This window comes from Cavia porcellus, unplaced genomic scaffold (assembly GCF_034190915.1).
Source record: "Cavia porcellus strain 051 isolate PalLab524CR breed Dunkin Hartley unplaced genomic scaffold, mCavPor4.1 scaffold_4, whole genome shotgun sequence".
Classification (NCBI taxonomy): domain Eukaryota; kingdom Metazoa; phylum Chordata; class Mammalia; order Rodentia; family Caviidae; genus Cavia; species Cavia porcellus.
The window spans coordinates 55,538,063-55,550,271 of NW_026947487.1; the positions used below are offsets into that span (position 1 = coordinate 55,538,063).

The following is a 12,209-nucleotide window of genomic DNA, read 5'->3' on the forward strand; positions in this document are numbered from 1 at the left end:
TGGCTCCAGTGCTGCTCCCACCCCGTGCCCCAGGGCCTGCCTCCCACCATGGTCCTGTTCTTTGTGCCTGAGCTGTTTCCTGCATTTCCTGAGGTCTAGGTTTGTGGTGGTTGTCAGGAAGGCCCTAGGTCTGTCCCTGGGATGCAGGTTGAATGAGCCCCCATCTGTCTGCGAATCCCTGAATTCCTAGGGGGCAGCTCTGTCTTGCAGGCACTGTCTTAGCTCCCCAGCAGATCTGGGGCCTGATAAAACCTTCAACAACAATTCTTGAATGAAAGAATTAACATTTTAGTGTGTGTGTGTGTGTGTGTGTGTGTGTGTGTTTGCTTAACATAAATGTATTACCTGCAGTTTTGAAACTACGATATCAGAAGGCTGTGTGTGGCCCATTCAGAAACCCTGGGGGAGACTGTTCCTGCATCCTTTGGCTCATGGCCCCATCTCTGTCTCTCAGCCAGCTCTCTGACCCCTCTCTTTGTCTCTGGGGAAGACATAGTGGCAGGCAGCCTGGGAGATTTGGACTACCTCTACTTCAGAACCCTGACTTAGATTCCTTGGTGGAATTCCTTTTGTGGTGTAGGAAGATACATGCAACCTGGGTTGAGGTACAAATGGCGGCGGGGGTAGGAGGCAGTTATTTTGCAAGCCACAGCTGCAGGTTGTGCTGTTAGCAGACTGGAGTGTGGACCGTGCACATTGAGCAGCTGCTCTTTGGGCAGTTTGCCGAAACTTGGTTCCATAGTACACATTTCAGAATGAGCTCCCTGTGTTGCTGGGCCCATGATGGCTCAGAGTGTAACACAAGGATCCCTAGCAGAGTTGAAAGTGCAGCCTTTTGGCCCCAGAGGCCCCAGTGTCTCTGCTCAGAAGCCACTCTCCATGCCCATTTCAAGTCCCAAGTAAGAAAATCTGTTCCAGCTTTGGGACTCTGGCTCAGGGTCACATACTCATCCACTGTCCTAAACCAGGCTGGTCAGCCTGTGAGACAGTGCTGACCCTGGCCTGCAGAGGACTGTTCACAGGGCAGCATCATGGGTGCTGGCTTCTCCTGCCTGCTGCCCCCATCTGGCCAGTCCAGTGTGTCTGCAGCCTGCGGGAGCTTTCAATTATCTGGCTTCCTTCTGTCCTCTCCCACTGTGACCTTTGGGACCTGGGAGGAAGGTGGGGGGATGGCCAGTTGTGAGCTGAAATCTGGGCAGACTGGCTAGGGCCTCGCTCCATGACTGGGAACCTGGCTCCATGACTGCTGGATCCCTGCTATGCAGCAGCAGCTTTTCTGTCTCAAAGATGGAGGGCCAGCCCCTCAAGTTCTCTTATTTATGTGGTTTGTTTCCATGTGCTTAAAAATGGAGGCAGGGTTAATCTTATCTCCACTTTTCTCAGTGTCTCCAAGATTTTGTATCCAGAGAGGTGTCCTGAGTTCTTGTAGAGTGGCCATTACTCCAAGATAATAAAATGTACACCTGTGATTTCTTCTAATGCTCTCTGTCTTCTCTTCTCTAGAATGTAAATCCTTGATTCATCTGCTGTGCATTTGCATACAAGAGATGAAGATCATTTGCATACAAGAGATGAAGATATTTGCACATTTTATTTCAAGTTCTCTGTGTTAACCCTTGAATACACTTGTTCTTTTTCACAAATGGGTATCTGAAGCTGAATGAGCTAAACACATCATTCAAGTCACGCAGCTAAAACTTTGCCTCTCCGGAGTTCCACCTGTGTGATGGAGGGGAGTTCCCCCCAGAGGTCACCAGCATCCTGGAGATCATTTGAATTGACCCTCATTCCTGCTCCTTCTGGCTGAGAAAGAGGTGTGGAGACAAACAGAAAGCTATGCTGTCGCTGACAGAGGCTGGCAGGTGTGTGTGTGTGTGTGTGTGTGTGTGTGTAACTTGCGTGCTGGAGACTAACCCATGGCTTCTTGGGTGATGGGTGGACACTTCACCACCAAGCCACTCCCCAACTTGAGATCATTTTTGATACCAGTGTGGGTCACATACAAGATTTATTGTGAGGGTGAGAGAACATGAGCAAGCAAACAGTCATGCCATCTGTCAGCTTTGTCACTCTTGAATGCATATCTACTTTAAAAATTCACTGCAGTGAGTTAGCAGGTAAGTTACCAAACAGCAGTGGAACACCCATATGAGGAGGAGACCAGCCACCCAGGCAGCTGTCTCTGGTCCAACACCAATGTCTGGTCCAGTTGGCCATAGTGAGCACTGGGGCCACGGGGCAGACAGGGAGGAAGAGCCATCCTGGGGGCTGAGGAGGCCACTGGCTCAGAAAGAGCCATAAGAGGAGCCAACCACTGGGATCTGTGGCTTCTGCTTCTGATCCTTGGGCCAAAGTTGCTCAACCCATTGGGCAGGAAGGCATTTTCATTAATTTCTAATTTCTAATATGCTGTATGCAGGGATTTAGCACCTGTCTTTCAGTGATCACTAGAACAAGCAGACAAAAATACACTAAGGACTGTGAAATATAATAAAAATGAGTTGCTAGAGAAAGGGGATGAGGAAATACAAACCTTGAGCCCTCATGACGTGGTGTGAGTGGGACACATCCCCACACAAGAGGACTCTGGAGTGCACCCTTTGTTTCTGCACTTACTGTTCCAAATTAAGGGGCACCGTTTTCAGATCACACCAGAAACCAACTCATCTTTCAAAGGGAGAGGATGGGAACATTGTCTGAAACGGATCACAATTCTGTTTTATTCTGTCTCTGAAAGCTATGTGTTGACACCTTGGTCTCCAGCTCAGCTTTGTGTGGAAAGGAAGGTTATTGGATTCCCCAGTCCCTTCCTCTGTCTCTCTCTGTTTCTTTCTTTATCTCTTCCTCCTCCAACCCTGCCATTTCCTGGCTGCCATGAGATGAGCAGGTTTTCTCCTCCACATACCCTTCCACCACGGTGATCTGCCTTATTAAAAGCAGCCAATATGGACTGAAATCTTTAAAATCAGGAGCCAAAATAAACTTTTCCTTCTTGTCTCAGTTATTTCTCATCACTGGGACACAATGCTCAGCACCCACAGCTCTAAGGAGGAGTTTATTTTGGCTCACAGTCTGTAGAGGTTTCAGTCCATAGTTAGCTGGTTCCAAGGCTGGACAGCATGGCAGATGGGCATGGGGAGGAGAAGCAGCTTGTGGCATGGTGGACAAGAAGCAGAGAGAGAGAGATCAAGGGAGGAGAAGAGACAGAGACCCTTGCAGACCACACCCCAGCCACCACCTTCCACCAGGGTCCTCTTCCCAACATCATATTCAGTTGCAAACTCCTCAGTGGACTAATTCACCCAAGAGTGTCACACATCCATGATCCAGGCACCTCCTGACCCTACCTAGGAGCCTGTGAAGCTTTGAGGAACAACTGAATATGAACCATACCACTCCTCTAAATTGTATTCTCAGAGATTTTTCCCAGAAAAGTTGGCTCACACAGGGCCATGGTCAGTATCTCAGGACTTGCTGCCACTCTGGAAACGAACAGGAGCGGTTGAATGCCAATAAAACTCAACCTGCAGAAACAAGCAGAGGGCCAGGTCTGGTGCTGGGCACTTCGTTCCTTTGTCTCGATGAGTGAGTACCTTCCTGCCCAATGGAGAGTTGTGAGGTCCCCAGGAGGATCAGGACTGGCCTTGGTGACAGAAGGAGCCATCCAGATGGGAACAGAAACTGGGCTCTACTAAAGCCTGGCTGAGAGGCTGGGGCTGTGTGCCACACCTGCATCCAAAATGTAAGAAGCATGCTCCACATTTAACAGCAGGAAATAACCCTCAAACTAGAGCAAAACTCAGGACAGACACCTCCCCATGTTGCCAGCTGCATACCCATCAGAATGAATGACCAACAGTACCACCTGATCGCAGAAGCCCCATGCTGGCCAGTGGAGGCCAAGACAGTGCCTCCTGGACCAGAGCTGGACAGTGTCCTACAGACACAGCTGCCCTTCACCCCGGCACCCACATACCTGGGACTCATATTGGGAAAGTGAGGTGGGAATGTGGGGAGAAGCTATATGGGGGAGTCATTCTAAAGAGTGGTTCAGACAGTTAAGAGCGTTAAGCTGAATTGAGTTTGGTGAAAGGAAAGAAGCCTGAAGATCCTGCACCAGGGCTGAGGCTGCTTTCAGATCTGCTCATCCCAGTGCCTGTGTGACACTCTGCCTGTAACTGTTCTTCCTCAAGCCATGACCTTGAGGGCATGACTTCTGGCCTCCTGCCCAGGACCAGGTAGAGAACCTCATACCACCACTGTCTGCTGTGCATTTTGATTTTGTTTTGTGGGTGAAGTGGGAACAAGGGGTTGGGGACCAGATTGTTTCAGGCAGCTGAGCTAGTTAGAACTATTATAGGCAGTCAGACAGGGCTAAGCCCTTTAGGAAGCTGGCACAGAAGACCACGTGTCTTATGAACTTGGAGGAGACACACACCTCTTGCTATGGCCAGATCTCAAGACAGGAGTCAAAACAAATGCAACCATACCTTACGTACAAGCATGAGGTATTAGGTATGGATCACCTTGAGAAGCCAAGAGTCACCATCCAAACCCTGTATGGGAAGAGTCACTGATCTGTAAGAATGCTCACTTGCGAGGTGACTCAATTGCCCATTTATCCCTGATTTGGTCAATTTTATCTGAACAAATAAACTTATTGTTGATCATAGCTCTGTCCCACCTCATGCCCATCTGCCTTGAGAGTTCCCAGTTCTCCCCACATTAGAGCCACCTCACCTCATGGCTTTGCTCTATAAAGTCCCTCGAAAAGACAGTCTTTGGCAATGTGCTTGTGACCCCATCTGTCTCTTAAACAGAAGCTTTCTCTCTCTCAATAAATATTTCTGTTCTTAACCTCCATTCTTCCTAAAATTAATTCTTCAGTTTTAGAGAACACAAACTTATACTGGACAAATAGTAGGTCAGGAATTTCATTCCCCTATATCAAGATGACCCAGGTGTGGCCTGGAAACTGAAGCCACCAAACGTTCCCTGACAATCCCGCAGGTAAGTTCCTGTCTGCTGAATCTGAGCCCGGGAGGGTCACATTCCCACAGAGCCTCACCGTACAATTTTAATAAACTCTGCAGGCACAGAGCACCTTGTGGACATCTCTCTCTCTCCAGGGCTCAGTAGCCTCAGACCTCACCACCATCTCCTCTTCCAGAGGCCACTGTAGGCCTGGTCTCCACTCCAGATGACTGACCCCCTTTGCACTTCCTGGCCAGAGCCGGTTCTTGAGAAGAGAGGTGGCCCTTGCTACATGCCTTCCCATGCTGGATGCTAAGTAGGTTCTGTACTGCACATGTGGGGCTGAGAGCTGAAGACACCTGGATTCCCTGAGTGGGTGGGAATGGGGCCAGGTGCCTGACCATGTGAGTTCTGGAGAGAAGACAAGCACCAGGCCAGTATCATGAGGGTGATGACTGAGCTTAGAGTGTGAGTGACAGAGACACTGGAGGCCCTGGCCGGCCACCGCAGGGGGTAGTACTCAGGCCTGCACTGTGGAGATGCCTGTTGGCAACATCCGGGACATCTCCAGAGGGCAAGGAGGTTAGGCTTCTCCTGCGGCCCTCAGGTCAGCTTCTTATTGCTGAGATTTTGCTTTTCCTGAAAGCAAAGCAGGAATCAATGTTGGGCTACTGTCAACAGCCCAGGGCAGTTGGGTTGGGAGAGTCCTGGGTTCTCTTCCAAACCTTACAGGGCTTGGATCTCAGGCCCTGACAGGCAAACGCCTCTGCATCAAAGCCACCCAGGCAGGCACTGCCTGAGGAAGATAGAAGTGGCTCTGCCTAGGCAGGACACAGGGAAGGCTATGTAACTCCCAGACTCTTCTCGAGGCTCTGGGCCCAGAGCTGCTTACCTGGCAGCCCCTCTAACCTCTCCCTGCTTCTCCACTGTAGAAAATGTGGGGTCATCTCAGGAAACTGTTGCTGAACCATCTAACCTAGAAACAACTGAACTGAGGCCTGAGCAGCCAGAAAAAGATTATTGAGCTTCCTTTAGGTCTTGCTTTTCCCAGGTCCTGCAGGAGCCCCAGGGGTACAGCCTGCTCTGCAGATCCCTCCAGGTACCTCCTGTGATGTGGTCAGGCCTCTTCTGTCCCAGGAGGCCTCAGGACACTCCCAAGGAACCCTTACCTCTCACTTTCCTCTACACTCCAGGTTCAGGATCTGGGCCCCAGGACAATACCAGGACCCTCAGGAGGTCCTTTGAGGCCCCACACTGCCTGCCTGCTCACCAAAGAAGGAAAATAGAGTCCTTCCAGACAGAAGCCCCAGAATGGAGCACATTGGGTAACAGAGCTAAGGGCGGGGGTGGTAGGTTAGCAGTCACCCACTGGAGTCCCAGGACATTCCTCATTCAGCATTCAACTCTGGGGACAGACCCAGAGGAAAGCAGGGATGATCTGGAAGAAACCTCTGTGCCTCAAAATAGCGGGATTGTCACAGTGAAGCACGTGAACAACCATGTGTCCGTAGGAGTTAAGGGAGTTATGGGAATTCACAGAGGATGACTGTAAGGGAATAACAGTAACGCTTTTCAAGAATTAACAGGCACGGTGGCACATGCTTGTAATCCCAGAACTCTGGGAGTCTGAGGCAGGAAGATCAAAAGTTTTAGGCCAGCCCAGCAACTTAGCTACTCGAGAAGACCTTGTGTCAAAATACAAAATAAAAAAGGGTCAGGATGTAGCCCAGAGTGATGACACTAGGTTCAATGCCCAGTATCACACACACACACACACACACACACAGACACACACACACACACACACACACACACACACACACAGGAGTTAGTGCTCATTTATTAGCCACAGGCAGGGCTTTACATTCTGTATCATAACTCTGTTCTAAAAGATACAAAACTGCGTGTATGAGCTCCACCATTTCTGGAACATTATAAAAGTTTTCAAAGAAACATGGCAAAAATATTCATGGTTTTCTTTGGATGATGGGACCCTGGTGATTTCTTTCCTTCCTTCCCTTTTACTCTCTTTTCCCTCCCTCCCTCCTTGCCTTTCTCTCTCCTTTCCTCTCCAAATTTCCCACAGTGCCAATTGCATTTAAAAATTGATAAGACCTTGGGCTCATTCTGTATGTTCTGTCCCATGTTCACTGCATTGCTGTCTTTTTCCACTTGTGTTCTCTCTTCCTTGATCTGAAATCCTTGGGTCCTGAAGCGCTGTCCAGCTGCCTGTCTCCAAAGCAGCAGGAACAGCTGGCCTGCGTGTGTCTTGCAGAGAAGGAGACAGATGTGGGTAGAGCTGTCATCATACACCTGCGGATGAAGACTAAGATGTCGTCTATGGAAGTGACTCCTCCGAACTGGGTGAGCACTTTGCAACCTCACCCTCCTGGTGAGGGTCCTGGGCTGGGGCTGTCACAAGGGTCTCCCAGGTTTCCAAGCACAGCACTCAGCACCTTTGGCTGGAAGATGGACCCCATGATTTTCAATGTGTGTGCTCTCAAATGTGGACACATCTGGACTAAAAGTACACAAGGCTTCTTTGAGTCCCGGTTAACCTGCAAAGAGGGGCAGCCAGCAAGAGACACTCCTAGAGCTGAGCACCCCAAGGGCAAGGCCAACCTTGTACTCCCCACAATTTGGGAGAGGGAGGCTGAGGAGATGCCTCTTTTGCTCACTGTTCTGAGATGTCAGGGCCAGGGAAGGTAGGGCAGGCTGCTGATGTTTGAACACTGAGCTTGAAATCAAAGCAGATGAAGCGGCAGTGCTGGCATGGTGCCTCCAAGCACACAGCTGCAGCCTTGGAAAAAAGGCTACAAAGATCCCACTCTGAGAATGGCCCAGGAGTAACTGCAGGGAGACGTGGAATCAGGAGGAGGATGGCAAGGATAATGGCCACGTTTATGGAGCGCAGATGAGCTAGCACCAAGCACAGGTGGTGTATGTTGTCTCAGCTTTATAGCACCCATGGAAGTGAGCACTGTGGCACTGAGCTCACATTTTGGGAAACTAAGGTTTGGGGTCATCAAGCAGCAGCAGGAGTGGGTAGGCAGAGCCAGGGTCCAACCCAGCCAGACACATGGTTCCCATTCCCTAACCAGCCCTGGCCCCAGGCAAGTGAACAGCTCAAGTTGTCATTAACGCCTCCAGTTCCTCTTTGTCATGGAAGCATCTTGTTTCTCCATTAATTTTGAGAGATAGTTTTTCAGGGTACATCAATTTGGGTTGGAGGTTATTTTCTTTCAGGACTTGGAATACTTCAATCCAAGCTCTTGATTTGATGGTTTTGTCGAGAAGTCTGTCACGATTCTGATGGGTTTTCCTTTATATGTGATCTGTTTCTTTTCTCTGACAGCTTTTAATATTCTGTTCTTGTGCTGAATTTCTGGAATCTTGATTATTATATGTCTGGGTATAGATCTATTTTGGTTAGATCTGGATGGAGTCCTGTATGCCTCATTTATCTGAATATCATTTCCTTTTCCTATGCTTGGGTTTTTTAAAATTATTTATGCAGATAGCCTTTAATTACTTATGTAAATAGCCTGTATTTCATTTGTGCTTACCCCTACTACTTCACTCACATTTCTTATTCTTAAGTTAGAGATCCTCTAGCCTTTGTATTGTTACTCTCTGGTTCCTTGTTATTTTTAAGAGATATTTCCTTTTGCAATTGCAAGTTGCAAACCTGTCTTCAAAGTTTGATAGTCTGTCTTTAGTTTCTTTCAAGCAGTTTTGCCAGCTTTCAATGAAATTTTTAATTTCCTGGTACTTTCTTTGAATCTGTTTCATGTGTTCTAAATTTTTAAAATATTCTTCATTAAAGGTTTCCCTCCTTTTTCTATGCTCCTCTATTCTTCCATCTGTGCCTTCTTTAGAGGTGCTTAGTATTTCTTTTATTATTTTTCTTGTATCTTCCTTTACTTGTATTAATATTTCTGTTTTAAGTTCTTTCATAGTTTCATAAAGATGTTACTTTATGTCAGTTGCTGTTACTTCAGAAACTGCAGGTGCATGACTCCCGATCTCTTCTGTGTTTACCTTTCCTGGACCAGTACTGCTTGGGTTGGAGGCTGGAAACTGACTTTTGTTTCTTCTTCTTGTCATGTTTCTGGTTTCTTCCAGACAAGTGGATAGTGGGGTCCTCAGCATTTCTGTACTGGTTATAATTACTCTTAAGTATGCTGGCTAGGGATTTCTGCTGTTTGCTGCTTTCCTCAATCTGCTGGTGACCACTGGAGTATAAGCAAGGGTGGGCAGGCTGGCCCCTCCCTTCTGAAATGGTTATCCACAGAGAGTCTTCACCACATTAGTGTGTGGGTGGGGTTGGTTAGGGATACTGTTAGGGAAACCTTGCCTTATCTGTTGGACCACGCACAGGGGCAGGACTCAGTCCAAGCAATTTTTACCAATCTGCTCTGCACTAGGAATGGCTGAATGAAACCAGCCACAGTTCTGGTTCTGGGCTTATCCTGCCTGACTCCAAAATGGCGCCCAGCCAATTGCCCTCTCCCACGGGAGGTCTCCTGCACTCACCACCAGCCAGTGCAGGTTCTCTAGTCCACTACTCCCCTCTGCCACTGCGTCTCCCTGCCGAGGCCTTTGGGCTTGCCAGCCATCTGCTTCACTGTGACCATGAGTCTCCGGATTCCAATGACACTTCTCACACAGTGGGACCGACTCCGATGAAAGGGCCTCCAGCTATGCCTTCTGTTTAAGTTTTTCTTTTCTTTTTTTTATTCTCTGTGTGGGCTTCAATTCTCACTTTAGGTTCTTCCTGGGTCAAGGAGGACCCACTTTCTCCCTTCTTGTCTTCCCCATGATGCTATATTCTGGCATCTGGGCTGTTTCTCTCAGAGAGGCTGTTTACTCTGCTGCTTACTGTTCTGCCATCTTCCCAGAATCCTCAGGGTTTTTTATCTTAACTCTTTATCTTTTTTCCATGTTTGTTTTTTACATTTTTTTAAATGTTTTTTTTTATATTTCTAAGCTTTTCTTCATAACCATCTGTCTCTGTCTTAGTCCCTGGCCCTGACTGATGAGCCAGCTAGCTAACCCTCCTTCCATAGTATTATGTGTTTTATGTGTTTTTCTGTTAGCACTGCTTTGGCTACAACTTTTGAATCTTCATGTCAGGGTACTCCTTGTGTTCTCTGATTTCTTTTGAGACTTTGTCTGTCACCCATGGATTCCAGATATGTGTGTTTATTTTTCAAGTGTTTGGATGTTTCCCATTGGCTTTCTATTATGGAGTCTTGGCTTGATTCTACTGGGACCAAAGAATACAATTTCTTCTCAGCTCTTCAACTTTTGATGTCATATCTGAGAACCATTCCAATGTTGTGAATATTTATCCTTGTTTTCCTTTCATAGTCTTACAGTTTCTTCTTTTTTATATCTAAGTCATCCATTCATGTTGAGTTAATTTTGTGTATGGAGTTAGGTGGCCTGAATCCTTTTATCTCAGAACTGCTTGTTGAAGAAACTGCTCTTGCTTCTGCTGTATGTCTAGAGCCTTCCTCAAGACCATATGGTCCCTCAGTTCTGTTGTGCTGGTACATAGCTGGTCTGGGCCAATACCACACAGTTGCCATGACCACAGCTTGGTAGTAAGTCTTGAATTAGGATTGTAGATTATCTGCTAAGTCTGAATGCTTGTTTTCTCCCAAAATTCATATATTGGAACCTAACACTTATGGTGATGCATTAAGAAGTAGGTTTTGAGTAGTGATTACATCATAGGGCCTTGTCTCTTCCTACATATTTTATTCTTATGAAAGAGGCTTAAAGGAGCCAGGAAGAAGCCAGGACTGTGCCTTCAGTCCCAAGTTCCTAGGAGGCTGGAACAGCTTGAGCCCCAGAGTCTAAGACCAGCCTGGGCTGCATAGTGAGGTCTCGTCTCAAAAAACAAAAAAGAGGCTTTGAACTGAGACTTTCTCTCACTTTCTTCCATCATTGTTTGGTGCTTAAGATCCATCATGAAATTAGGGGTTGGCTCTTTTGTTTCTGTAAGTAAAAAGCTCTGGGGTCTTGAGGGTGCACTGATGCTATGTTTACCTCATAAAGGATGGCAGCCCAGCAGCAGGTACTCATCTCCACAGACTGTCACCATCTGCATTCCTACTGTGGCCAGCATGGTGAAGTCAGTCCAGGTCCTCAGTTGAGCACTTTCCATGGTTCCTCTTCTGTGGATGCCAGACAGCTTCCCCAGGAATTGAGCATAGCCCAGAAGTCTTCTTGCACCAGTGAGATTCAGCAACCATCCTCTGGGAACACTGGCATTTAACACCTGGGGGATATGCCTGGGGATACACCTGGGAAAGGTTTTCCCTCTGCATACCCCATGGCTGGTGATGAGCCAGGATACCACTCCTATCCACCGCCCTTACTAAGGAGGATTTTCCTACTAATGTTCCAGGATGGGGCTCCACAGAGCTGCTGTCTACGGGGGAAGGGGCAGAGCTCTGTGCCCCATCCTGGGTTCCTGTCTGCTGTGGTTCCTATTACCATGGGCTGGCGGGTCCCTGAGCTTTAGGGGCAAACTAGTGTTGTCATGGCAAGTCCTGGACTGAAACCACTATAACCAGAGCCTTGTTGGAGGCCTCTGTGGGAGACCCATGTGCTGTCCACCCTGCACTCCAACAGTGAGCACAAATGACCCAGACTCATCACACAACTGAGTCACACTAGAGTTGACTTCTTTTTAATGCTAGTTTTTTTTTAGAAACAATGATCTCCATAGCTTCAACTTTGCAGTTGAAATTGTAAACTTTTCACATTTTCTGTTTGCTCTTGATTTTCATTATAGAACTGGCTAAAAGCAACCAGTTATACCCATATTAGTCTGAACAGTGGGCTGAAATTTCCTCCACCATATTAATTAGTTGACTCCCCTTAATTTTAGTCTCCAGTAAATCTCAGAACATGGAAAAAATGAAAACAAATTTTCTGCCAAGAATTAACACACATGAACTCTAGCCTAGTTGCCAATGGAGTCGTTGTTTCCACTGAAACTGCTGAGCATGGCCTTTACACCCTGCATTCTTATCAGCATTCTGACCTTCTGAGATCTGACAAGAATTTCTCATCAAACTTGACTTACAGCAGTCTAGGGCTTCACTAGGCATCTTCTCCAGGACTTTCCAAACTCTTCCCACAAATCATTTCCAAAGACTTCTGAGGCACATGGTCATGTATAATAATAGCAGTTATCTTACACTTAACACCAGTTTTCT

The 12,209-nt window shown here is 47.4% G+C and overlaps 1 protein-coding gene across 1 annotated transcript in view; it reads left to right on the forward strand.

The window, feature by feature from the left end:
• Nucleotides 1-1,643, forward strand: part of Tmem255b (transmembrane protein 255B) — a 70,675-nt gene extending 69,032 nt beyond the window's left edge. Inside the window, exon 10 of the transcript XR_010046915.1 lies at nt 1,504-1,643. The gene's annotated coding sequence lies outside the window, so the exon portion shown is untranslated. The remainder of the gene's footprint in view (nt 1-1,503) is intronic.
• Nucleotides 1,644-12,209: the final 10,566 nt, after the last annotated feature.